Source organism: Falco peregrinus, chromosome 6 (genome assembly GCF_023634155.1).
Source record: "Falco peregrinus isolate bFalPer1 chromosome 6, bFalPer1.pri, whole genome shotgun sequence".
Classification (NCBI taxonomy): Eukaryota; Metazoa; Chordata; class Aves; order Falconiformes; family Falconidae; genus Falco; species Falco peregrinus.
The window spans coordinates 82382636-82409354 of NC_073726.1; the positions used below are offsets into that span (position 1 = coordinate 82382636).

At 42.8% G+C, this 26719-nt stretch overlaps 1 protein-coding gene across 3 annotated transcripts in view; it reads left to right on the forward strand.

Annotated features, from left to right (window-relative positions):
- The first annotated feature begins 11039 nt into the window (after window positions 1-11039).
- The window catches only part of FAR2 (fatty acyl-CoA reductase 2), a 150066-nt gene continuing 134386 nt past the window's right edge, over window positions 11040-26719 (forward strand). Inside the window, exon 1 of one of the 3 annotated variants that reach the window (XM_055808836.1) lies at window positions 11040-11185. The gene's annotated coding sequence lies outside the window, so the exon portion shown is untranslated. The other 2 variants (XM_027782908.2, XM_005234744.4) reach the window with 2 other exon arrangements.

Genomic DNA, 26719 nt, shown 5'->3' on the forward strand with positions numbered 1-26719 from the left:
GCTCAACAATAAAAAAGTCTTTCTGCAAAGCTTGCCAAGATCATAGAGCCTGTGCTTCGCAGAAGGGGGCTAACGGTCAGGGGTAGGTGAGCCCCTGTACTGTAGATCATGCAACAGTCATTTGTTCTGGAACTTTGTATGTGTTCTGGAGCCTTGTAATTAACAATGTTTACCAGTTAATTGGGTTTTAAGCCTGCTTCTAGTGTTTTACTGAGAGTTTGTCACACTTTAAATCCTTTTGCTGAAATGCTGACACCCCTTATTCATGGCAAGACAGTTTATAGCAAGGATTACATCGGGAAACAGAAAATATTTGAAGGAAGAGCCTGCGCTATCAAGCTGCACAAAGAGGAAACATCTGCATGTGTAAGAAATTAATACTATCAAATGAGACATAGAAATGAGTACCAGGAAATCAGATAAATGAACATGTTAAATACTGCCTTTTTTGTAGCAGAGCTCTGTATTTCTGATATGGATCTGGATTTTTTTAATCTGATTTGTATCTTTGCTAGCAGAAGTACTTCAAATGTACCAGAGCAGTTAGGCCTTGATCTACCTCCCTGGTAGCTCCACCAAATTCGTCTTTCTTGGCAAGCTTCAAGCAAGACATCTGCTATATCTTCTCTTTTTTGCAATTCACTTTAACCACCTTTTGTGCTAGTATTTACTCTTGTTTGTCCCTTGTTTTGCAATGGCATTACAAATATTACAAACAACTGAGAAGGGGCTTTCAAATCATCTTGCACGGCCTGCCTCACAGACTTAACACCAGTATGCTTACTGGACTATAACCTACTTGTTTGTGCTGTTCCACCTTGCTGTTAGCTTCCTTTATTTGATTCTCTGGGTTGTTGATGTATCTAGCTTATCTAGACACCACTGCACTGAAGTGGGTGATGGCTCCATCATGGCCAAAGACCTCCTTGTCTAAATACGGCACTGCTGCACAGTCACCTTCAGCTTCGTTACTGTTGCTCTTCCAAATCTGGTTAGACTGTCTTTGCCTTCTTTTGTGTGGCTTTCTCATAGCTGAGCTTGGTCTTGCTTGCTTGCTTGCTTGTGAGGCATAGTGGCCTCACACACTAAGCCATTTCGTTATAGAATATTGCTTCATCCACAAAGGTGTGGACAGAATGTTATAATATTCCATAGTAAATATATGAATAAATTGGGTTTGTGTTTTCTTTAGATTAGTTGTCCAGGTATCTAACATTTTCTCTAGTATTCCTAAGGAATATCTGGTACTCTATTTCATAACCTAGACATCGGTAGGGAATAATGAATAGCATGATCTCATACATATAAAGACGAGTGCCTTCAAAAGATCTAGTGTACATCTCTGACTTTCTGCAAAATGCCACTAGGTGTCCTCTCATAGTAACTGTACTCCTTTAATACGTATCTAATTGTATTCAGGGACTGGAAATCCAATGAATGAAAAATCTTTGTAAATGCATACCCCAGAACTGATTTTTGGCTTTAGTTCTGTAAAGGTTTTTGAAGCTCAGCTTCATTTCTGAAACACAGGAAATATCAGGGTGTTGTCAGCTCATATTTCTGTGCAGTATTAATCTGATTTCCAGATCATACTGTCTTGGATAAAGATCAACATAATTCTGTGAAATAATAAAAAATATGCCATAGGAGAAAACACCTAATATGTGTCTATCACTTGGAGATTTACATATTTACAGATTGGTTGATCAGGAAATAACCAATTCCAGCTTTGGACTCCTATTAAAAAGTTGAAAGGTTACAGCACAAATATGGTAAGGTCTATGATTAAAAAAGTAGGATTAAAGCTCATGTGACAAAGAACTTATTTCTGGCTGGCATCAATCACTTCATGTGAACTGGCTTGACTTTTTGTGGTGTAAGGCACTTCAGACATGTAGAACGTTATTTGTTCAGGCATAATTTGTCCTGAAAACATGAGCTATTTTGTTAATTCTTTGTAGTGCTATGATGTTTCACTGCCGTTCAGTATTCAGTGCTGACATTGAATTGGTGAAAAAAAAGCAGCTAATTTCAAATCATAGAATCATTAAAGTTGGAAAAGACCTTTAAGATCATCGAGTCCAGCTGTAAACCCAACACTGCCAAGTCCATCACTAAACCGTGTCCCTAAGTGCGAGGTCTACATGTCTTTTAAACACTTCCAGGGATGGTGACTCAACCACCTCCCTGGGCAGCCTGTTCCAATGCCTGAGAACCCTTGCGGCGAAGAAATGTTTCCTAATATCTAACGTAAACCTCCTCTGGCGCAACTTGAGGCCGTTCCCTCTTGTCCTATCACTTGTTACTTGGACAAAGAGACTAACACCCACCTTCCTTCAACTGCCTTTCAGGTAGTTGTAGAAATCGGTAAGGCCTCCCCTGAGCCTCCTTTTCTCCAGACTAAACAACCCCAGTCCCCTCAGCCACTTCTCTATAGGACTTGTTCTCTAGACCCTTTACCAGCTTCGTTGCTCTTCTTTGGATGCACTCCAACATCTCAATGTCCTTATTGCAGTGCGGGGCCCAAAACTGAGGAGAGTATTCAAGGTGTGGCCTCACCTTGTACAGGGGAGCTACCTAAGCGTGGGGTCCTGCCCTTGGGTCACAACAGCCCCACGCAATGCTATAGCCCTGGAGAAGACTGCCTGGAAAGCTGCCTGGAGGAAAGGGTCTGGGGGTGCTGGTCAACAACCAGATGAACGTGAGCCAGTAGAGTGCCCAGATGGCCAAGAAGGACAATAGCATCCTGGCTTGTATCAGAAGTAGTGTGGCCAGCAGGAGTTCATCATGGTGTTATTCTGAATCTCTCAGGTTTCTGATTTCCTTGAAACTTTTTAACGTTTAAGCCTCCATGCACAGCAGTTTCTGCATAAGTAAGATTTTTCTTGAAAAAACAACATTTCTCTTTTTTTTTTATTTGCACTCAACATTTTGCCATCTTCTCTGTCTCCTAAGGTATTATGACAGATGAGGAAGATACAAGTGGTTTAGATTACTGTTATTTAAAAAATCAACCTGTCCAGAGCCTTTTGGCTACTTCCCGTTGCAGAACTATGACTTTCCTTCATCATAAACACTAGGTTTGAACTAAATTTACTCAGCATGACAGGTGACAAGATCTGTTAATATCATCTTCTTACTTTTAAACATTAATTGTAGACTTAATTTTTAAGTTTCTTCTCAGACTCCCTAACCTTCTCCTGTACCCTGGGTGAAGGCTTATAAATTATTGGGGAAAAAATGAAAATGTGGATTCCTTGTATGAAAAAAATAAAAGCAACATTACTTAAATGAACCAATTTCCTCCCTCAAACAAACAAACAAACAAAAAAAGCTAAATATATATCAGTAGCAAAATGGTTTTTTTAAACTTGTTTGTAATACGTGGCAAATATTTTTCTGTTTGGAGTCTGACTCATTTAGTACTTTTCAAATGTCTGTTACTCCATTAATGAGAATTTTAGGATTTGTCTAAAAGATAACTCAAAAAACACACCTTCCACTATGTTTCAGTTTGCTTCATTCACTCGGTGTATATTAAAGAATCATAGAATCATTTAGTTCAGAAAAAAACTTTAAGATCATCGAGTCCAACCATAAAGGTGGGGTGGGGTACAGTGATGGGTATTAAGTGGGGTGTAGCGATGGGTGTGTGAACTTTGAAGATTAGCTGACTTGTCCTGGCTCAGCGTGGCCAGGAAAGAGGGGCTGTGCATCTGTGTGACTGCTGTCACATCAGCAGAACTGGAGCATAGTCACAACCCAGAGAGTGTTTGTGTGAGGACACGTTGGCTGAAGTCCCCACAGCCCTGAAAGCAGAGCACGCTGGAAGCTCTGTGCAGGCAGCGCTGTGAGTGTGCTTGCAACCTCCCACATGGGCAGCGGCAGAGCAGAAAGTCCGGTGAACAAGTCTTGAGTCGTTCTCTTTCCTTCATTTTGCTTCATTTGTGCCATCACCCAGCAACACAGATCATGGCACTGACTCAATAAAAATGGTGTTAACAGCACTCTAAAAACTAATGGGATGATAATTGTGTGTAATGTGTATGCACACCGGCCATGTTGTAACCGTGAGTCTCATAAAAGTTGTAGAAGGTAAAGCCTTTCCAAATGCAGTGTAACAACCGTATCAGAGAAAAGATTAGAGGGCAAGCTGACTTGCTACATCAGAAATATCAGAATTATGTACTGGAAGCCATAAAGATAACAGGTGTTCATTTAAGATCTAGTTGCTAAATAAGCATAATGTAAAAGAAATTTCAATCCTGTCCCTTGGATCAAAGAAGCTGGGCAGCCATAAGTAGGAATGAGTGGCTGGTTAAAGTTATTTTAATAAAGACATGATTTTCTGGCATCATCACACAGGGATTAGAATAAATTTCATAGTTATTTCGTTTAGTTTGTGTTGGTGGTTTTTTTTTCCTATAGGCCTCCACCCATAGTCAGGTTTTTCATGGCAGCTGAACTCTCTCTGTGCTGCTCTGCAGTCTGTTTTATACTTGGAGCAGGTGATCCTGCTAGCTGTGGTTCAGAATCTTCATCTGAATAAGCACTGTGTTACCAAAATGCAAGTGAAAGGTAAATATAGAATTATTTATTACCTAAAATCAGCTCCTCTTCTCAGAAGTTCCTTTCCTATACAGCAGTGGCAACAGGGCAACTTCAACCTTGAAGCTACATAAATATCATCGGTCAAACTGCAACTTTTTAAAGTTACAGGTAGAAAAAACAAGGTTAATTAACTTTGTGAGTTTTCTGTTATATTTCTTTTCCTCTCTGGATACCTAGTGGAAAATGATTGCTTTGGTCAGAATACCTCACAAAGATTGAATTGCTCTCATTGGCAAGAATTCAGAGAAACGCTGATGTCTGGGAAGGAGCCAAAGAAAGCTTATATCTTAATAAAATGGAAACAAAACAACAAAAAAATTGATGCTCAAGAGTGAATTTTGAGAACCTGTAGCATGAGTTTCCCAGTCTATCAAAGTACTTGCAGTCATCTTCAGAGGAAACTACAGATCTTTTGACTCCGTACTCTTTCATGCTGTTCATCCTTGTCCATCTTACCCTAAAAAAGCATGTAACATTTGTTTTCTATGCCCTCCCACAAGACTTGGGACAGATTAATATTGCTTCTCAAGCTGATCAGCATCTGGATAGTGCATATGGAACAACCATATCTGAGACCTTGACATACTCTCTCAGGGTTCTTTAGACAGGAATACAATCTCAAAATAAGGCAGCGGTAATACAGATGCTGCAGTTTTTCTCAGCAAGCAATAAACTTTATCATTTATATCCATCATGGTTAGAAAATGGAATTTGAAATAAATATTTCAGATATGGCCTTTTAAACATTTGGTTAAAAAGATTCTCTGCATCCATCTGGGAAAGCTCCATTGTGAACCTGACAAGCTCATGCTGAATGGCGTGCACATGAGTGACTGCACGTGTGTATTGCACTTAGCATCTCCTGGATGCTCCTGCAGGAGATGGTCTTGCATCAGTAACTGTATGTCTCTGCAGCAGTCTCTAAATTGTGGGTTTATACTGCAAACGCCTTGCTGGCTGCCTTTCTCCTTTCTCTTCTGTTATGCCAGTGAACGGGAATTGACAGAGCTGTACCGATCAGCACCAGGTAAGGTTCTGGTCTAAAGAGTGAATGGAGCTCCCGACACTAAGTGGAAACACTTCGGAGGCAGTGGCTGGACCTGCCCCTACCTCTGAGTTACTCTCCATGTTCTGTTTTACTCAAGGGACTTGGAAGAAAATAATTTTTATATGAGAGAGGAAGGTGGTATTAAAACTTACCTTGATGGAAACACAAGGAAAAGACTGACACAGAATTTTCTTAAAGGGTACTTTCAAAACAGTACTCACCATTGCATAAGTTTGATAGTGTGAAACAAGTCCTTCTAACTAAAAGAGAGGACACAGAATTAAGCCTCAAATGTCCTTAGGAAAATAATTTCTTTAAAATGTCATGAATCATCCCTTGTGAACACCAATGTATTTATTACTCATAAAGCTTACTTTCTCAAGCAAGTATAAAACCAGAAATGTTATCACAATGTCTTTTTTCCATTTGCTTAGAAAAAGAGTGAAGGGTGTTTCAAGCAGGCTGTGAAATTTGAGAGTTGTATGGCCTCTTTCTTGCCCAGAAGGTTGTGCCATGAGCACAGTGAAGGAGCTAGAACAGTACAAGCTGTGTGTACTTAACAAGCAGAAGGAGTTTTATAACATGGCCTAATCCTTCCCTACCTGAGTTGTCTCACATGTTTCTTGAGATGTTCTTTGACAAGATCTTGATCCTGGTTAAGGGAGCCTTTGCTAACAGCATGCCTCAGAATGGAGAGATGTTTTGTTTGGGGCCTCTGGATATGATGTGAACCCCAGATTTCCCCACCTACTAACTAGCAGGCAGTGAGTCTCTCTGAAAGTGAAACTTTCAAAGATAGTTGTTAAACCTGCAAAGCGTGCAATATTTTAAGCTCTTCCCTGATGTGAGTAGTGTATGCTTAGGTGGCAACAGGATCTATTGCAAGACAGCATCATTGTAGCTGGAAGCGTGATCTCAAGTGGGGAAATCAGAATATGCCTTTGCCTATATAAAGTAAACCATGGATGCTGGTCAGCACTGCAGCTAAAGCCAGGAGCTGGAGCAGCCTTTGAACTGAGGACCTGCCTTCATACCATCACGTAGCTGAACTTGGGAAGAAGTGTAGTTTATGTTTCTTGCCTTGCTGCTGCTGTTAAAGTTGAGGTCTCCTCTGTTTAGCTCTGGTCTCAGGTAGATGAAACAGCACAAACTCAGAGGTAACAAATAAGATTCACATAGACATTAATAAGCAGGAGTGTAAATGTTGATACTTCCTTGGTTGATCTAAGGGCATCAGATCTTCCTAATTAAGGATAAAGGTGCCAATTTCTACTCTTTTTGAGGTCAATGTCCGTAACACCTAATTCAACCTGTAAAGTGCTCATAACTGAGAGTATATACGTTTCCCAGAATAATCCAACTCAGTTTCCTCAAGCTTTCAATAAAATAAAAGTATTTTTCTCTGTTGAAATGAGGCATGAAAAGGCAAGCTTAAAAGAAGTTGTTAAGAAGGTTAAGAGCCACTAAAAAGCAGGGATAAAATAAATTTCAGCACTCAGACAACTTTGGCAATCTCTACTTCAAAAATAACAGTAATATTAAAATGACTTGAACCTTTACCCTTGATTCCTTTAGATTTCTGATACATTGATAGCCCTAAGGATCTGGATTTTTTTTTTCCAGTTTACAGATCATCTGGACTTTTGCACTGTTTCTTCAGACTAAGCTGCTTTGCCTATATAACAAACAAACCAACCCAAACAAAACCCCATATCTGTGCTTATTTTTCCCAAAGTTGTTGAACAGATTTTTGTGGGTAATAGTAATTCCATGTTCAGGACAACACCTAACCTGAAAACAAGCAATAATATTTTTCAAGAGCTGGTCACAAATGTTCTGTCCAGCCTGTAAAGACTCAAGATGAGTACTATACTGATTTGGGGGGTTTAACCAAGTGTGGGAACCATACAGAGTTACTGTCAGTGATGTTTATTTTAACAGCAATGAAGTTCTTTAGTGCTTATATTAAAAGCCATCAGCGTCATAGAGTGGCTTTTAAAGTAATCAGCTGTTGTAGGATTTTTTTTCTCGTAAAACTAAGATATACCACAGATAAGCTGCAACTAGGCCAGTTACTTGACTATAAATTAATTTCTTAAGAAATTGTATGCAATTCATCTTCTTGTGTAAAATAAGCAGATTAAGCACTTCGCTCCTGCATTTAAATAAAACTTTACTACTGCTAGGATAGGATCCTTTCACTAATGACCTGTGAATTACTTGAGGTTTCTTGTTAGGCATTTAAGTTATTATTCTGTTTAGATGCCTCATTGGGTTTGTGCTCCGAAGACTTTGTTGACACTCTCTTGAGGTCTCTAAAATTTTAATGATGTAAAGGTATGTCAATCAAGCTCCAGAAAAAATGAGTTTCTAAGTTTTTGGCTTTTTTTCAAGGAGACAGTATGTTAAACCTGCAAAAGAGGGCCACTTCGTTTTGAATCCATGGGCTATTTGAAACAAAACTTCCTGTACCTAATCCATACTCGTGAATTTGGCATATGAAGGGGGAAAGAACAAGAAGTCCTCACGAGATGATGTTTGTGCTTTGGCCTGTGTTGAAATGAGATACTGGGTAAGAAGACTGTGTCAACAGGTTACAGTAAGGCATTATTGCATCTGGTAGAGATCAGTAAATGCAACAGAAAGATTATTGACAGACCTTGGAGGTATTAAGCTGCTCAACTGTCCCTAATTTCTGTGAAGCAATTGTTCCTTAGTTCATCATCCATGAAAGATGAGAGGTTTTGTACTGAGACTAGTCTGTTGTCTGTCCCAAAGGTACTCAGTTATGTGTTACAAACATTCAACTCTTTCATCCTGATCTTCCGCCCCTCAGTAATCCATTAGATGTAGAGTTAGGGCACATCGTCAAAGGAAGTGAGGGAAGTGCCATTCCGATTCTTCCAAACTAGCTTCATGGACCCTCACCAGGCAACTTCCCTTAAGCAGTTTTGCATCAAATCATTTAATGGTACTTTGATATAAAATTTAACTTTCCTACCTTTACATTTTCTTTATATTGCTTTAGATACCACTTCAGATTTATGCAATCTCTAACAAGGTTGGTTTCAAACTCATGCCTCATCCTTGTGATACAGACTAAAGTCCCAGGCTTGCATCAGCTCTTTCATCAGCTCAGCCACTGCAATTAGTGACAGAATTAAGAGGGTACTCAAGAAAGAGCAAGGAAGGCTGGTATCTCATTCTTCCCTGAGGGCAGAGTACCCTACAGAGTTTACATTTGGTACTCCTTTTAAGCATGTGTGATGTACTACTATAGCTAAAAGGCATTTTTCTCAGCCAAGTCTAGATTTCCCCCAGCCCTTGACACATTTGAGAGCTGCATTACTACCTTCAGTTCATTAGTTTAAAGGGTAACCTTCTCAGGTTGGCACTGTTTTAATGATTCTTTCTTGTTTCTTCATCTCCTTAATCGAATTACCCCCTAACTTTTCCCAGAGATTTCTGGGAAGCTGTCATGAACTGTCTCTGACACGCTACTTGTTCAATGTCCTAATTGGCTCATAGTTGGGAACTGCTCTTCAAGCCTGCCTGCTGTTTCGAAACTTCACAAAGCAGTTTCTGTAGGTTTGTACATTTGAATGTACTTTGTCTCCCATGCAACATCTCTTGAAAGAGTTTCTGCAAGAACTGATGCTTATCGAGCTCTCTATTCAATGTCCTGAAAGATAACTAACTAGCGACAGTTCTCTCTCTGTGCTTTCCAGAAACTTTCTTCCTGGATATTTTCCAAACTGCAAGATCACAGGCTTTGAACAAAGCCACCTCTGACTGCCTATTCTTTTAATTCACACCTTTGTCTACTTGTTCCCCATTTTGGCGCCAAGTCATCACCTCCAGCAGGTAATTCAGGTGTGGCTTTTTCAGTTTAGCCAGAGGCCTGGCCAGTCTTCAAGGCAGATGTTTATGTTAAAGAGTATGCCTGAGATGTAGGGAACCAAAACCCTGTTTACTCAGAACTATCCAGGGAACCATCAGTCACTCTCTGCAAATAGCTGGGACTTCCTTGGGTAAGAACCACTTCCTCTGGTTTCTTTCCTTGCAAGTTCCCACTGGCTACATTTCCAATGACTGAATCTGAAACTCCTTTGCTAGAATCATTTAGGTTGGCAAAGACCCTTAAGATCATCGAGTCTAACTGTAAAAGAAGGTGTAGGTTGTTTTTCCTTGTAAAGGAAAAAATGAACTTGAACCCAGAGCTTCCCCTGTCCTGTCGAGTGCTCCAGTCCATTGAGATAGGCAGCACCTGGTTGTTTGTGAAGGCAGCAGCTGTGCTTCCAGCCGTACAAATGATGAAGTCAGTGTACTCCACATCCCACCCCTTTGCACTGGGTGAATTCCCTGAAGGGCTCTGTCTGACCCCACACATAGAAGCCTACTCCAACTCAGTAGGTGTAGTGTGGAGAGGGGTCAACACAGATCTTGTGTCCCAGGCGATCTGAACTTTTATGGTCCACATTGATCTGAGACCCCTACACCCAGGTATCACGTTAAGGGTAGCAGGACATGTTCTCTAAAGACGCCAGCCAGAATGAGGTGAACATGTGAAGGTTTTGGAGACTTCATCTAGTCTTAGGCTTCAGCTGCTGGTGCCCAGGTGTGCAGAGGGACGTGCAGGGAGTTGTCATGTGGAAATGGCAGGCACCTGTAGCCTTTCAGCTTCTCGACAAAGGAGACGAGGCCTGGAGAACTGTGGCTGTGGGTGTAGTAGCTAATCCCTTTGTGTGTGGAGTTCTGATGGCTCTGATACCGATTCAGTCATCAGTGGGCATCTTACCCAACCTCTCTGGGACTGGTTTTTTTCAGAACTAATATACTGAAGACAGTAATTAGATAAATGCAATGTTTTAAGATTAATTAATGCTTGTACATACTGTAGGTGTAATAAGAGGATGTAAAAGCGTCATGTCTTGCTGATTCTCACATTGGGTTGAAAAGATCTTTCTGAGGGTGTATTTTCCACAGCCAAAGTGGTAAAACTAGTGTTGGCGGCACAGGTAGGGCTTTGCGGCTCAGGAGGTATGCTGTGCACCTTCTATTTTCCTATTGCTTGTAAGACAAATTGTGTAATTAACTTAATGTGCCGGTTTTATAACTCTGTTTCTGCGTGCAACGTTCTTCCTGCTCACTGTAAGCCCAGAGGTAAATTCTGCTGTAACCTGAAGAGAGAAGGTGTAATCACCGCGGGGGACCCCCGAGGGACCACTTCTGCTGCCCCTTGGTTGCGGATTCAGGAAGGTTTCGGTGTCGCCGTGTCCCTATCCCTCCCAGCCGCGTGCGGGGGCCGCAGCCCAGCCCCCCGCCCGCAGCCCTCGCTGCCCGATCGCGCCGCGCTCCGGGCGGGCGGGGGCGGGGGGCGGGCGCGGGCCGGGCGGGGGCTCGGGGAGGCGCTGAGGAGCCGCCGCAGCCGCCACCGCCGCCGCTCGCCCCCTGCGCGCCGCCCCGGCCCCAGCGCCCCGGGGAGCCCGGAGGCGGCCGCGCCGGCAGGAGAGCCCCGCCGCTCCGGTAAGGCGAGGAGCCCTCCGGGAGGGAGCCTTTTCTCGCGGGCTCCTCTGACTTCCTCCGAGGGCTGCTGCGGCGTGCGCGGGTACCCTGCGGCACGGCGAGCGGGGGGGCGGCGGGCTGCGCAGGGGGGGACAGCGGGACGCGGCTTCGCCTCGCTGCTGCTGGGCGATGCCGGCAGCGGCGGGGACCGGGGGAGAGGGGGCGGCCTGAGGCGGGGGCGGACGCGGCGCCGAGTCCTGCCGGTGATGGCCCGGCTCGCCCACCCCCGGTGCGCCTGGCGTGCCGACCGGCTCCCGCTGCAGAGCCACGCCGCTCGCCGCTCACCCTGAGCGCGGCCACGGGCAAGCGGGGCCGGGCGCGGCGGCGGAGCGGAGCGCGGGCGGCCTGAGCCGCTCCGCATCCCCGGGCGGGCCGGCAGCCGCCTCCCCGGCCGCACGGCAGCGGCTGCGAGCGGCGGCAGCGGAGACGGCAGCGCAGAGGAGCTGCTCCTCCCTCACCCGGCCGGATATATAGTATCAGACCCAGAGGGGGAGGAGAGGTTTGTGTTGGTTTTTTTTTCTTTCTTTCTTTCTTTTTCTTTTTCCTCCTCCGTTTATTTGCCGGGAGTTGCTTTTGTGCTAGGGAAGGTGGGGGCAGCGGTTTGGAGAGAGGAATTGGTCGGAAAAGCGGTAATTGAAGGTAACAACCCGCTGGGGGACGGGGGACGACGACGGGCGGACACACAGGAGGAGGATGAGGCGACGCTGTGGAGGGATGATGCCCAAGAGGCGAGGGGGGCGGCGGGGGAGCCGGCCGGGGGCGGTGGGGCCGGGCCGGCTGCAGCGCCCGCGGCTGTAGGAGGCTCCGCCGGGGCCGTGCCGGGCAGGTACGGCGGGCCGGGGGCGAGCCCCGCCTCGGGGCAGCGCGGAGCCGAGCGGAGCCCCGGACCGCCCGGACCCGGGTGGTGCCCCGGGGCAGCGGCCGCCCCAGCCCAGCCGGCGCTCCGGGCGAGCCGGGCTGCAGCCCTGCGGGCGACTGAGCCCTTTCACCGCGGGTTTAGCTCCGGGTAGCGGTAATCCTCAGTGCGATGCTATAAAAAAAAAAAAAAAATATCTAATATAATTTTAGGGGAGGCTTGCCTTTTTGTTTTCCCTGCTATTAGGCCCATACTTTTTTTTTTTAAAGTGTAGTATTTGACAGCAATACAGTTTTAATCATATGGGGAGGGCCCCTTATTACTGAGCCTTGGTGCTGTTTTCTGTCCCTTGATTGGGAAATTACTGGATACCCCGGCTGCCCGTCCACCCACAGGGCACCACTGAGATCTAACCCAAATGTGGTACAGGATCCTGTGAGGGTATCCTCGGTTTTCTAGAAACTAAAGACACATGACCTTGTCCTGTCTTACAGAGTTCTTTACAGTAATGTGGCTACTCGGAACAATTTGCTTTTAGGTCTTTGCCTCAGAGCCTTTTAAGGGCATAACTAGAGAGACGAATAACTAATGACAGACCATTATCTTGCAGTGGGAAGCAGTAAAGCTAAATGGGGGTTGTTTCACCCAGAAATATTGGACTATGAATTCACTTAAAAGACGAGTTTGAGATCTTTGTTTAGACTGAGATTTTACTGTCAGTGAAGGTCGTTATTAGGCTAGAACAAATATACTTCAAAATCCATATCTGGTCTAATCCTGGTTCGCTTAAATTTGTATTGAAGTAAGTGTAAAATTGAACTATTGGGTGATCTCAAAGGTGTAATAAAATGCATGGCCTTTCAGAAGCGTTTGATACCAAAGCTCACATTGCTTTGGCACATTACAGTGCAACTTTCTGCATGTGCTGGCATTCTGGGAACCTTCATCTCCACTTGATAAGGAGCTGATAGCAGTTTAGAGACCTGCTACTGTGGTTTGTTTTCATTTGCATCTACGGTATCAAAAGCACCGTCATTTCCTGCTTACCTGTAATGTTCTTGAGCAGGAAAGTGCAAGTTCTGTTCATTACTGTATAATGTACTCATCTTCTCTTTAAAGTAACTGCATAGTTTAAAAATTACACTGATAGTTGCTGTAGAGAAGTTGTAAAATCCCTGCTATGATGTAGTGCTTTAATCTCCAGATCTATTGTGTTCTCTTGCTCTGATAAGCTATAGTTTTGTAGAAACAAGTTTTTAAAACATTTCCTCTGTGTTTTGGGGTGTTTGCCTAAGTTGAAGTCACCATAAACTTCAATACATAGGTGATGATAATAGAAAATTGGGGGGGCAGGGGGGAGATGCACTCACTCAAAGGTATCTGAATTAAACATGAAGCAATAGCAGACTTAGGCTGGCCTTTGGCTATATTTAGGGGATGTTGGAGGATGCATCTGATACTGTAACAAAGCTGCAAATTCCTCTCTTTGCCCATTTGGGTTTCAATTCTAATCCCTATTAAGGCTTGTTTAAATTAGTGGTGGGGAAATGTAGTTTTAAAACATCCTGAAGGCTGTGTAAGAAAGGCTGAGTAAAACACATAGTATGTCAGCTGGACAGAAAAAGAAGAATCTAGAGATAAACTGCCTGAAAAGTAGTAGAAAATGACCTGTTAACAGGCACAAACTTTGTGGCTCTGTTAAGGAGGCAGCTTTGACTGATAAATTTCCCATGCTCACCCCAAAGTCAGTTCAGATCTGACAGGCCTGGATCTCCAGGTGGGTGGGCAGGTGGGTGATGTGGGGATGCTGGCAGGGAGAACATTGGTAATCACAGGGCAGAAGAATTATGGCAGGGAACATGGGTATTATGACCAAAGGCACAGAGACTGCCATTTGGTCTGCATGGTATGGTAGAGGCACACAGTGAGTGGCCAGTGTCTTCAGAAATCTCTTGGATATTGACGATTTCAATTCCTGTGGCAGAATGTAGATCCTTGCTCTGAGGGCCCAGTTTGCAGCATTAGACTGTCATTGTACAAAAACTTTTCAATTTTTTTTTCCTTACATTCCACACAGGAATCGATCCATTTGCCAGTTGTTTGTTTTGGTTGTTTTTTTTTTCCCCAGTGACAAATCATTTAGATCTATACAAGTGACAGATCACATAGATGAGGGCATAAGGAAGGAGAAAACAAATACATGTTTTGAAATGGAAAGCGCAGAGGCACACCCTTTTTTTTTTTTTTTTTTTCTTCCTGGTGATAACCACAGGTCTGAGTAGTTAACAGAAGCTGAAGGGCAGTGGAGAGTAACTGTGGGGTTGGGGGAACTCCACTAATAAGTATTCAGCTCACCTGGGGACAGTTGCTTATCTTACTGTGGTGGTGTTTGGGTTTGCTGCATTTGTAGGAAAATGTTGGGGATAATTGCTGCAGGGGATAGTGTTAGCATTGCTCAGTAGCTGCATTATTACTATAAAAAAATTATAGCATTCTTATTCCCTGAGGGTCCTGGGTCCACAAAGGAGGCTTAAGAAATGAAAGTTTCAATTTTGCAATGCTGTCCAATGAGATTAACATTATCTAAGTTGTTAGTGGTAGGTTATGGAAGGAGTTAGGCATCTCCAGACATACCTAGAAATAAGTATCATCTGAAGCATGTTCAGTTTCCTGGCTGAACAAGCTCACACCCAAAGGCAGTCCTTGTCTGGGAGCTGTTCACCTGCATTAATGTGGAGCTGTGCTGGAACTAACCAAAACTGGCCTCTCCACAAGGCAAAGGGTGTGACTCAGTGGTCATTTTAATTTGGCATAAATGTGGGCTCCTGCCAAAGGGTCAGCCTGCCTGCCTCACCTCTGGCAACGCATTCCTGATCTCTCCCTTGTGCTGGTACTATCACAGCCAAATGCAAATCCGCTCTTGGTGTTGCTGTTGGCCTGGCTTTCAGTTGGATGAGTTCCTGGCTCTGACTCAATGCATGACTAAAATGCATCAAGGAGTCAGCTGAGGCATGCACTTGGGGGAAGAGCAGGCCAATTCTCATCGCACTCGGTAGGAGCCCCATTTGGACCAGATTAAAATAAGGGTGGACCTGCAGCCTGACAAGCTCACTCAGTGCTGTGTTAACACTTCTGCATGGCTTCCAGATTTGGTTTGGCTTGTATCTGGCCAATTTGGAGAGCAAGGAGAGGTAGCTGTCTGTCTCCAGTCACCTGTGTAGACGTACTCTACTATTCAAGGGCTTGATGAACCGAGTGGAAGAGGAAACTTGGACGACCAAAAGTTGGTTTAAACACATGTGTTCTTGAAGGAGGTGGGACCTTACTCTGGCATGCTAAAAATTACCTCCTGCTGCTCAGGATGTGGAGCTCTGAATTGAGGTTTGGGGTCAGTTTTGCCAATGACCTTTACCACCACTCCTGTTGCTTCTAAGTCTGCCTGCCCTGTATTTAAATTGCAGACAACTTCAGCTACAGTCTTTCTCTTTTGCTCATGGCCTGTGCTGATAAAGGCGAGGGTTGAGGCATGAGTTCTTTGTTGCTGTGGTGATGCTGACAACAATGATTTCTCAGCACGGGATGGTCATAGCCATAGGGAGCAGTCATGGGGCAGCGTTTCCCTCATTCGCTGTCTTGTGTGATGTCTACTGGACTGCTGTGAATCAGTCCCCATGGACTGCTGTATAGTGTCACCATGCACTTGTAGCATCTCAGCCTTCTTTATATGGAGCCATGTCTGGCAGAAGTCCATTTTCATTTGTTATCACAGCAAAGAGTATACTACAGCAGGTGCTTTGCCTTTTATTGCATTTTTTCCATTTGAATTTTGAATGGTAAGACTGTAACTATTTTTTTTTTTTAGCACCATCTAAGGTAGACATTTTATCTGTTGGTTGGTTGTTTTTTTAAATTCTCATATAAATAGTACTTTCAGACTTTCTTTAGAAAATGTAGTTGTCTTTGGGTGGTATACAGTGTTAAAATTACAGGTAATTAGGTCTTTACATAGTGAAATAGTTAATAGTAGGATCTTGTGTGTAGGCATATAATTTTCTATTGGTAATTATTGGAAACTGGAAATCCACTCTCCCTCAAATCTCTGGCTACATTCACTTTCGTTAAAGCATGAGGCATATTGAAGTTTTAGCAAAAATACCTGTAATTCAACTACAGTTGTGTTTGGTTCTAAGCTTATATTAGCTGTCTTTTGAAAGAGTTGCTTGTACATGTATTTCTCTCTTTTTGTTTGTACCTATGCCTAGGCAGTTTCAAATGACTGGAAATTGCATAGGGCTCTGTTCTTCCACTCATGCTCACAGAAAAGGATACCTTGTGCCATAAGAATATACTATTGTGTTTAACTCCAGTGTTTTCTCCTTCCTGAAAGTAATTGTGGAGCAGCTGTGCCCCTAAGAGATGCATATTATAGGTTTTCCTCATACTTCATTTCATTTTTAACCCATTATGCCAGTATCCATCACATGTATCTGCTTTGAGAAGCAATAAGTTGTCCTGTGGCATTAACAGAACAAATACGAAGCTTAACAACTGGTTAACTCATGCAAGGATGGCAGGACTGATCACAAACCTGGATACTTACAGGTAATTTCTAAAGCTTTCAGCCTTGCCTTATCCAAACCCAGATCTGCATTTTATTGCACCCAAAGGTGAGAGGCGATTTTACCACAGGGTGTTCTCTGGAAACAAATGTAAGTTTTTGATTCCAAGTTTGAATAGCTTGTGTCCACCTTCATTGCAGACTCAGTTTTTACTACTGTTTCTGCAATGCTGTATAAGGTTGGTGCCAGCTAGATTGACAATTCCTTTTTTTTTTTTTTTTTTTTAATTTTACCTTCCTGAAAGCAACCATAAACCCTGGTGACTGAAGGAAAGAAAGGTTCCCTGATTTCCCGTAAAGAGTGTGGATTCATTTTGCCATAGATAGTTCGGGAGGGTCTTTTCTTATTCAGGGGATGCTGAATATAAATACATGGTAGTGTCACAACCCTCTGTAGAATATTCCTTCATGAAATATCTTGATACTGTGATAGAAATTATGAAAATGTAAATTGATTGCAATTTGTAAACAGTGCTATATATGAAAAATAAGGAAAATATTCTTACAAAGCTATACACTTATTCTTATTTTCTACTTGTTTAAGTAGTGTAAGTCTAATGTTGACATCGAGTCAATCCATTAACCTGCTTCTGAGGAAAATCTGAAAAGCAGAGATGCTATGTAGAAAAGGTACCAACCCTCTTCAGGAGCGTAATTCCTACAATATATCTTAGTAAATCTTAAAAGAGAGATTCTTAATTTATTCACTAAATGCTTGGGAATTAAGAGCACAGCAGTCTTCTGAAAGGTTCTTTGAGATGGGCGTGCCGTTAACAGTGGGCTGTACAGATGGGTTTGATAACAGCCAAAGGTGGTACCATTTAGTGATTCATTGGTGGGACATGAAATTGCCTGAGTCATCTTAATAGGTGTACTGTGATATCTCAAAAGGGAGTTACAATTGACTAACTAGTGGTGTGCTACACAGCTGATGCGGCGTGCAGAAAACAACAGCCTGATGCTAGCACTGTTTTCTCATTAGTAGTGGGTCTTTGCTCCCTAAGTAAAGTAATGATAATTTGGAGAAGGTTGTAGCTGCAGCAGCCATCACTGTTTTGGCCAAACACACAAGATTCATTTGGAAATATGTTTCTCTGTTACTGCTCTCGTTGACATATGAAACTTTTTTTTTTAACCTGCTCTCTCTGTTTTGAGATACAGTGTGAATAATTGTGCTTCTCTGAGCATCGCTCCCCATTGCAGTGTCACTCTATGACTAACGAGACAAGATTATTCACCATTTGTGAAAGTTTGTTTGATTATGCAGGGTTGAAGCCTCTGACATGCCTCCTTCATCACCAAAGCCTTCAGAAACATGAGCTAGTGCTTTTGGCAGAGGTCTGTACAGGAAGGCACGTGTTTGCGCCTGGATTCAGCGCTGGAGCATTCAGTGATGCCTCACTCTTAGGTACTGTCCTCTGATGTGGTCCGAAGTAACACGTTCAGAAGCAACTCCCAGAAGCAAAGTGGTCGTGATCCGTGGTGAATCACAGTGCTAGACTGCTGAAACCAGAAGCTCTGCCCCTTCTTTTCCTGGCTGGGACCAGGAAACAGAGGTGGTTTTGTGGCTCCAGTCATATGACGACGTGGCTGGTTGGCCTGTATTGGCTTGCATTTGGCTGGGCTTCTGCAGTAAGGCAGAAGCAGTTTGGAGGTGGGATGAAGAACATGAGTGAGTAAGCTTTGCCGGTCCTATCCTGGCATTGTGGCAGCCCGTGAGGTCAGCTGCTGCGGGTTTTCTTGATTGAGGCAAGGAAAGAAAAGGGGAACTGCTTTTTCTGCCAGTATCCTGCAGAGCTGCTAGGATGGTGGAGCCAGGGACTGCCGCAGATCTTTTCAAAACCATCTGCTTTTACCACCTGTCTTTGCTTATTCACAAACACATAGTCTTACTGGGCATTAGTATTAAAAATCTTTCTCTTGAAGTGTAAAAAAAGTCTCTTCTGCAATTCCCCCATTATATGCCCATAGCTCAAGCATAAAAATGTATGTTTCTTCTGCAATTCCCCCATTATATGCCCATAGCTAAGTCGGGGACTACAGAAGTGCTCTGTTGTGAGGGAAAGGGGGGAAGAGAGAGGAAAGGACTTGCCGGCCAAACATAAAACACTTTCTGATGTTGTACATGCTCACAGTGCTGTCAGTGGGACTTATCTTTGTTATCAGCTGGTCTGAAATGGACGACATGATTCTGCTGAAACCTAATTTTAAGGACAGTTTTGAGGGTGGAATTTTGATACACAAGGAGCCCTTAGCAAAACTTCTATTGCATGCACTGATATCAGCTTATTCATTGCTTCTAGCTTTAAGTCAAGGAGAACATCACAGTGTAGGACCACTTACAGATTTCCTTTGGCTATTGAATTGAATGTTATTGCTGTAAAGCACCCAGCTCCTGTGTTGGATGAAAAATTTTTGAAGAGGCTGAGACTGTTTGTCCCCAGGCCATTAATTAGACACCCGAACTTTCATGTATTCACATTTCTAAATCGAATGTGACAGGCAGAATTATACCCTTAGTTAACCCTCGCTTCATATAACTGCGGCTTCACTGCTTCTCATCCTGCAGACTGCAAAGAAACAATTTACTTGCTTTGCTGACAAAAGATCTGTTTATGCAAACTCAGAGCTCTCATAGCCATGTAGTCTAATGTTACATGCGGTAAATTCCACTTTATTCCTGTGAGTGCAGCTGGAACTTCGCAGCCTAGCTTTTTACGTGCCCTATGATCCTTTCTCCAGTAACGTATGTTATTGCTTTGATATGGTTCTGCTTGTACCTCCCTATGGAGCCCTTCAGTTTGCCATCTGCAGGAAGAAATTAAATCCGAGATCAAGACGTTGCAGACATTGAATGACATTATCTTCTACCAGTGACCTCCTTCAAGCCCTCATTGCTGCTATCTTTATTAGATACTCCACAGCAAACTGACTAAGCTAATACACTCCTAGTGTGGAACAAAGTGTCAGTGATCTCCTCTGTGCATTTTTGTGCCTTTCTTTGCATCTGAAATAAACTTAATGACACCGCTGCAGAGAGGAGAGGGCAAGGAGCCCCAAGGTACCAGGGTTGCTCTGTTGTATGTATCAAAACAACCATCAAATCTTGCACCTTGGTGCAGGAGTCAAACATGTCAACTCAGTGGGAAACTCAGGGTTCTGCAGGTAACTGGTAACTTTCGCTATAGCACTGTCTAGCTGTAGTTTTATTTTTTCTTCATTCTTATGTTTATGTTCAGTGATTGCTGCCTTGTACCATGTACCCTCAAAGCAGCCTGTGGGTTTCTACTATACTTGAATTCAATGTTTCAGAGCATCCTAAACAAAATATTTATTTGATGGGAAATGTTGATCTTGATGCGTTTCTCAGTTAATATTTTACCTCCCCTGTTTCCTAATCCCTGTGTTCTCTCCCAGGATTTTGTTTTGTTCCTTTTCCTCACTCTGCTGTCACTAAACTGAGGAAGGAGATAAAGTATCTAACTGTATCCACAAAGACTGATTTCATGCCTGAGATGTATCACTTCACCTTCATTTTGGCCTGACACTGACCCTTCATTGCTGTGTAGCATCAGGCAAACTACTGGCTGTGCATTAATCCCTGTGGCTCAGAAAAGAATTCAACCCATCTCTACCATGTTCTGAACTCATTTATGCTAAAATGAGTGCTTTACAGACACCTGGCTCAAATCCTGGGTGCTGCAGAATCCAAGTCAGTTGATACATGGAGAAGAGTTGTTCAGTTCCTGGTACTGGAATGCTGCTCCCTACATGTGTTTCAAGGGGCATCAGGTGTTTTGGTCCAGTGGTTTTTTTTCTGCTGAACATTTGTATTGGACCATATACAACTGAGATGCAGGCAGTTGTTGACCTGCAGATGTTAACACTGAATTCTCTACCAATGGCAAGTCTTGCTTTGACTAGCTCAGGGTTTTTCAAGAACTGATTAGGCATTGCTTACTGCTGATGAACTCACCCACAAAGAATTTCCAGCAAGCAAGTCGGGGATCAGATGAAACTATATGCTTCCAAGACGATGTGATAACATCCCATATTTAAATACGAAGTCTCTGGATTCTGCCAACGGAGTAATACTCTTGAACCAACCGCATATGCAAAACTAAACTTTGATCTGACAGCAAGTCAGTCACAGCATACAGGTGCATTAGCTGTTCATACTACACCACCTGGAGGGGGTCTTACTTCTCAGGTTTCTCTCATAAACCTTTTGCCTGTTAATGTTACGTTTACTACAGCTTTGGTTTTCAAGTAATAAATGGTTGTATTTCAGTAGCCACCTTTCTGCTGGTGAATCATAAACAGGCTGAAGTTGCATTAATACTGCACACATTTCTGTCATCTTTTCTGAAGGGCTGGGTTTCCCCCAGACCAGGATGGTGACATACATAGGAGGACAGGTTGCTTTTTGACTGTCTCTCCTTTGTTCTTAAAGCTAAATATGATTTTAAACTTGTAGTCTTAAAGGTTATAGGTTGGCACATCTAACTGTCAATATTTCACCTTAACAAATGGATAGTTATGTTGAAAAATGAAAAAAATAATATGCAGTGCCAGTTTCCGTAGCTGACCATAGATTGCATCCTTGAAGATGGGGAAGTTCTTGCCTTCTGAAGCAACATAATCTGCATTTATCAAAACCCAAGTACTTTACTCATCACTAACATTTAATTTCCATGGCAACCTACATAACTCTTGTTCTGGGAGATGAAGTAAATTGATCCAGAGCCCTTCATAAGAACTGGTCTGTGGTCTAAGGTTCATGTGTTTGAAATGTTAAAACAGTCACAATACTGTAAAAGTAAAGCTGTCTTTCATTGAGTGACAGGGTGCCTTCAAAGAGAGCACTTCTCTTCTTTTCCACATATGTCTACATCTAATGTGACTAAAGTGATTGTGAGCCCTTAAATAAAAATGAAAAGTGGAATTCTAGAAGTAGGTCTTGTAGCATTCCTAGATATATATCAGGAAACTTGAATCTTGTCTCATGGGTAACAAGAGTAAGCTAAAATTATGTCTGATAATTGGAAGTAATCAAGATAATAAGATTCTTTTTCACATGATGCATGCAAGTCCTCATATTTTTTCACTCTAAACATATTTTTTCATTGTGTTGTCTGTGTTTTCATTCTGGAGTAGCATTGGCAGCATTTGGTGCTTTGCTCCATGTAGCTTTATACAAATACCACACCGTACTGCCGACTCTTTAATAAAAAAAGAGTACCTCCAAATTTTCTTTTATTGTCTCTTTCTGTCTTTGAAATTCTTACCTGCTATGTGTAACTGTGTGTCCTGTCCCTGCAACATATAGTGCCCAAAATATCCTTTCAGGGCTACTTTTAATCTAAAGTGCTCAATAATTGCCAGCAGCAGCTTCCTTTAAACTCATGATAGAATTTTTGCTAGGGTGTCCCATAGGTAGTTGTTTTTTTATTCTGTACAGTGCTGTGCAAAACTCTTATCAAAACAGAACTTTCCACTTGTACTGGTAGAGGTATTGCATCTATTTGACACTTGCTTTGAAGGTTTAGGAAGATTAAGGCCAGGAGAATACGCTGTTAACTATAATTCTGTGACAAAGAGGTCATACTTCATTGCTTTATATTTTTAAAATGCCATGTTCTCCATATTTTATGGAAAATTACCTTCTTTAAAAAGCAAATTCTGAATCTCCTATTCATAAATTGTAAACCTACAACTGTAGAAGCCACTTGTTCAGCGCATCTCCATTGATTAAATCATCTCTTTAATATATTGCAAATAAATACCTGGTGTAGTGTTAGCAAGGCACCATATGTTCTGATGTCTTAGGATAAACATAAAAATAATGTGTCTCCACCAGAACTGCATGATGTGAGAACAAAATACACGGGCCACAGGTGAAGTGTCCTCTTATCATCTTGAGAATGTTTTTTGCCAGAACACGTTGATTTTATTGCTATAGTAAGTCTCTTGCCTCTGCACTTTGTGTTTACTCGCATGCTCATTGGAGCTGTGCGTTTTCCTTATAATCGTGCGGCATTAGTCCTTGAAAGCAAAGGGAGCATAGCAGAGGACACGAATGATAATCCATGGTACAAGGTATGTAGAGTTTCAGTAAAAGCGATAGTTTTCAAATCAGATAAAGAGGTCTGCCAGTGCGCCACATGCTAAATGAAGAGTAGTAAGGTAGTGATTTGTGCTTGTTTCCCATTTGACTGTTAACAATGAAAATAAGATTAACACAGTACACACGCGTTGCATTAACATATATGGTAGGGAGTGGTGTTTAAAAGCTGCCTGTGGTGGGAATGGCTTGCCTTCTTTTGTTCCAACCTAGCACTGAGAGCTAGCAGCAGCACAGTGGGGTTTGTCTCAAGACCCCTGGCAGCAGTGCCATAAGAGAACATTCTGGTCCTCATGTTTGTTGACACAGAAGCAAGCAGTGACAACTCTGTGGGTCCCTGGTAAATTCAGAGGGTATGTAGTAGTTGTGCACTGAGCGTTCAGGAAGGTAACCTGGCAGGTTTGCCAAGGCAGCGGTGAGTTCTCTGCGTCAGTGAAGGGGACTCATACTGGGTGTCCTTCCTTCCCGTGTGGTGAAAATTAATTAATAAATTAATAAAAATCAATTAATAAAACTGATTACTACTCTTGAAAAAGTCTTTGTCTTTAATTAGGAATCATCTAACTTGGATAGGGAGCTCAGGGAGCTCAAGAACAACTGTAATGAGCAGGTGGTGTTTGTCCTGCGCATCTTTTGAACAAGCAAGGTGTGAGCAGGACCATCCAGATGATAAATCCTGTGTGCAGCTCTGTCATGACGGTAACTCCACTGCGCTCGGGTGCCTGGCCAACGGCCCCGGCGCGTGTGAACCTTACGAATCATGAGACAGCGCGCACCTGCACTTAGCCTAAACTTGAAAGTTTACATATACTAGGTATGTAAACTATTTTTGTTTTTCACTGAGTATAAAGCCGGGCCAGCTCCGGGACTGGTCCAGAAGCTTCACCTACGGGTGGACAGACCGCTTAGGAATTTTCCCAGTTACCAAGAGACCCCTGGCACCAGCTGCAATGGTGCTGCCCAGCCAAAGTGTGGGCCTAGATAATGCTAAGGTGGGAATTAGGTGACGTATCCTTTTCTTAGTCTGTAACGCTTTGCAGTAATGATCTCATGCTTTGCTCCTATTGCTCTTTTATCATATTGTGCATAATAACTAGTACTATTTCCTTTTATCATATTGTGTGCTGTTTTCCTGTATTATATTATAATAAACTGCATTTACTCTTATATTTGATTTGGAATTCATTTTGCTTGGTATGTAGTCAATCAGCAAAACACCCTGAAGGAACCACATCCTAGCAGAATCCACATAGAGCATAGTAATTTTAGCCCTGTTAAGCAAGTGTAAGGTCATGTGTCAGAAGGGTGAGTTCTTCATTCCTTCAGTTATTTTGGAGATGCTGTTAAGGTTAGGGTCAAAAGTTTTCTCTTTGTGCTGTGAGTATTTCTCAGCTTTCTGTTCTTCTCCCTTAATCAATATTTAGAGGCCTAGTGCTCTGAAGATTTGGGCTTTCTTCCTTCCGATATAGCTGGCTACTTGTGAGAAGTACTGTTTGCTAGATGGCTGTTAATTAAGGTCAAGGGGTACAGCACTTCCATATTTTATAAGGGCAGGGTGAGGATAAATACTTTGTTCTCAGAGCCCAAGCAGCATGGCATTGAGCGTGCGGGCAAGGGATGACCTGTTTTGCAATGTGGCCCACCGAGCCAGAGGCGTGATAAATTCCTATTCCAAATACGATACTGTACAAAAGCAAAGATTGTCTAGGAGAACATAATTAAGCAGTGTTGCACAGGAAACAGAGAATATTTTGCCCTTCAGAACTACTTAGAAAAGCTGGTTATCTTCAAATCCAGCAGGTTGGATGGGATCTATGCTAGGATTCTGAAGGACATGGGTGATGCAATTGTAGTTCTGTTCTAAATTTTGCAATTAAATGACCAACTGTGTGGATGCGGGGACATCAGTGGATATAGCATTGTCTGACTTTGACTTCAGTGAGGTTTTTGCTGTCTCTCACTGAGGAGGCTGTGGAAGAATGGGCTGGAGATATGGATTGTTAGATCCATAGATTGCATGGATATCTGGGTTCAAAGGGTAGTCTTCAATAGCTCAGTGTCCCATTAAGAGACAAGTAATAAGTAGCCTGTGAGGGCTTGGGCCAGTAGTGCTACATCTCTGTTGAACAGAGTGCACCCTGAGAAAAGTCATAGATCACATTAAATTGGCAGGAGAGAGATTTTAATACACCAAATGGTAGAGATTCAATTCAGCTAGACCTTAAGAAACCTGAGCTTTGGACCAACAGAAACCTCATGAAGTTCCATGAGAATAATCACAGTTCTGTGCCTGTGCAGATGAACTCTGTGCAACGGTACAGGCTGGGAAACTGCTGGCTGAAGAGAACATCTGTGGGAAAGCAATGGGATCTTATGGTTGCTACCAGGTGGAAAGTGAGCCAGTGACATGTTTTCATTGCAAATAAGGCAAACGGCATAGTGGTCTACACCAAAAGCGTGGCCAGCCGATCAGGGGGAGTTACAGTCCTCCTCATCACCGTTGTGTACTGTGCTTTTCCAGTTAGTTTTGAGGTTAGTCAAATGAAAAGGACAGTGCTTAAAAAATGGAAAGAGGATGCAACAGAGGACTGCTAAGATTATTTGAGCCATGGGACCCATGAGCTATGAGGAGAGGTTGAAGGAATTGGGCTAGTTTAGTCTGGCCAAAAAAGAGGCTAAGGGGCAGTCTTGTAGAAGCCTGTAGCTGCTTGAAAAGGAGTTGCAATAACTATGGAGCTGAAATCTTATGAGTGGCAGATCATAAAAACAAGGGGTGACTGTCAGAAGTTGCAGGTTGAGAAGTTCAGATTGGCCATTAGAAAAATAGTTTTTCACTAAGGAATAGTGGCAGGACTTTTTTAATATTTCACCCAGAGAGGTGGTGGAATCTTTCCTCGGAGGTTTTCAAGACTCAGCTGGACCAAGCTGTGGATAACCTGATCTATAATTGGTGACAGTCCCTCTTCAAGCAGAGGCTTTAACTGGTGATCTGCAGAGGTCCCTCCCAACCAGCTTTTCTGTGATTCTAACGTCAAAGTAGTTAGAGCCTGCCCAGGGCAGCAGGGCTGTGCAATTTTGTAAGGTTCTGACATTTCTGTGTCCGCAATGGTGGATTTGGAATGGTGGACAATGGAAGTGCCTCTTCTACAAAGATTTCCTCCTTGCCATCAACTTGAATTGTATCTATGTACAAGTCATCCTTAACACTATGTGATATTAGGTAGGCTTATGTTGCTTAGCCATTTTGAAATTTTCTGCCTTTTTGACATGCCTTTGGGAAAACCACTATCTTCACATGACCATAGGAATCCAATTAATTTGTATTTCAGTTGAATTAAGATTATTTATTAAGACTTACATCTCTCTTAGCCACTCCTTCTCTCTTCCTAGGTATGCTGGGAGCTGTAGAACTGTATAGAAATCTGTTGTTCAAACTGATCTGTCCAAAATAAGAGACACATGAGAAAATCAGCTGTCAGGACCATTAGAAATCTGTTTTCATGGATCAGTGTTGATGACTGTTTGTTTTCAATTGAGTTGATTTCTTCTTTTAAATCTGACTGCAATTGTGAGCGCTGCAAGATTTAATTGAAGGAGGCAACTCATGGAAAGGCAAAAAACCGGTCAACTAAAAGCCAGGATAATGGGAGTATGATTTCATCGGTAATCCAAGGTAGGAGTGGAGACAGACAGAATGGGGTCAACCTTTGCACAAGAAAGAAACACCCAAAGTCCAGGTTTGCCCAACCCACAGCCAAGTCCCATTGCCAGAAGCCTGTGGGTGGGAATGCCACAGCATGCCCTGGGCACCAGCACTCCCTGGGGCTGGCAAGAAAAGGTATTGCAGTCCTACATTGGTCACCTTTTGTCATTTACCTGACTCCCAGATTAAGACCA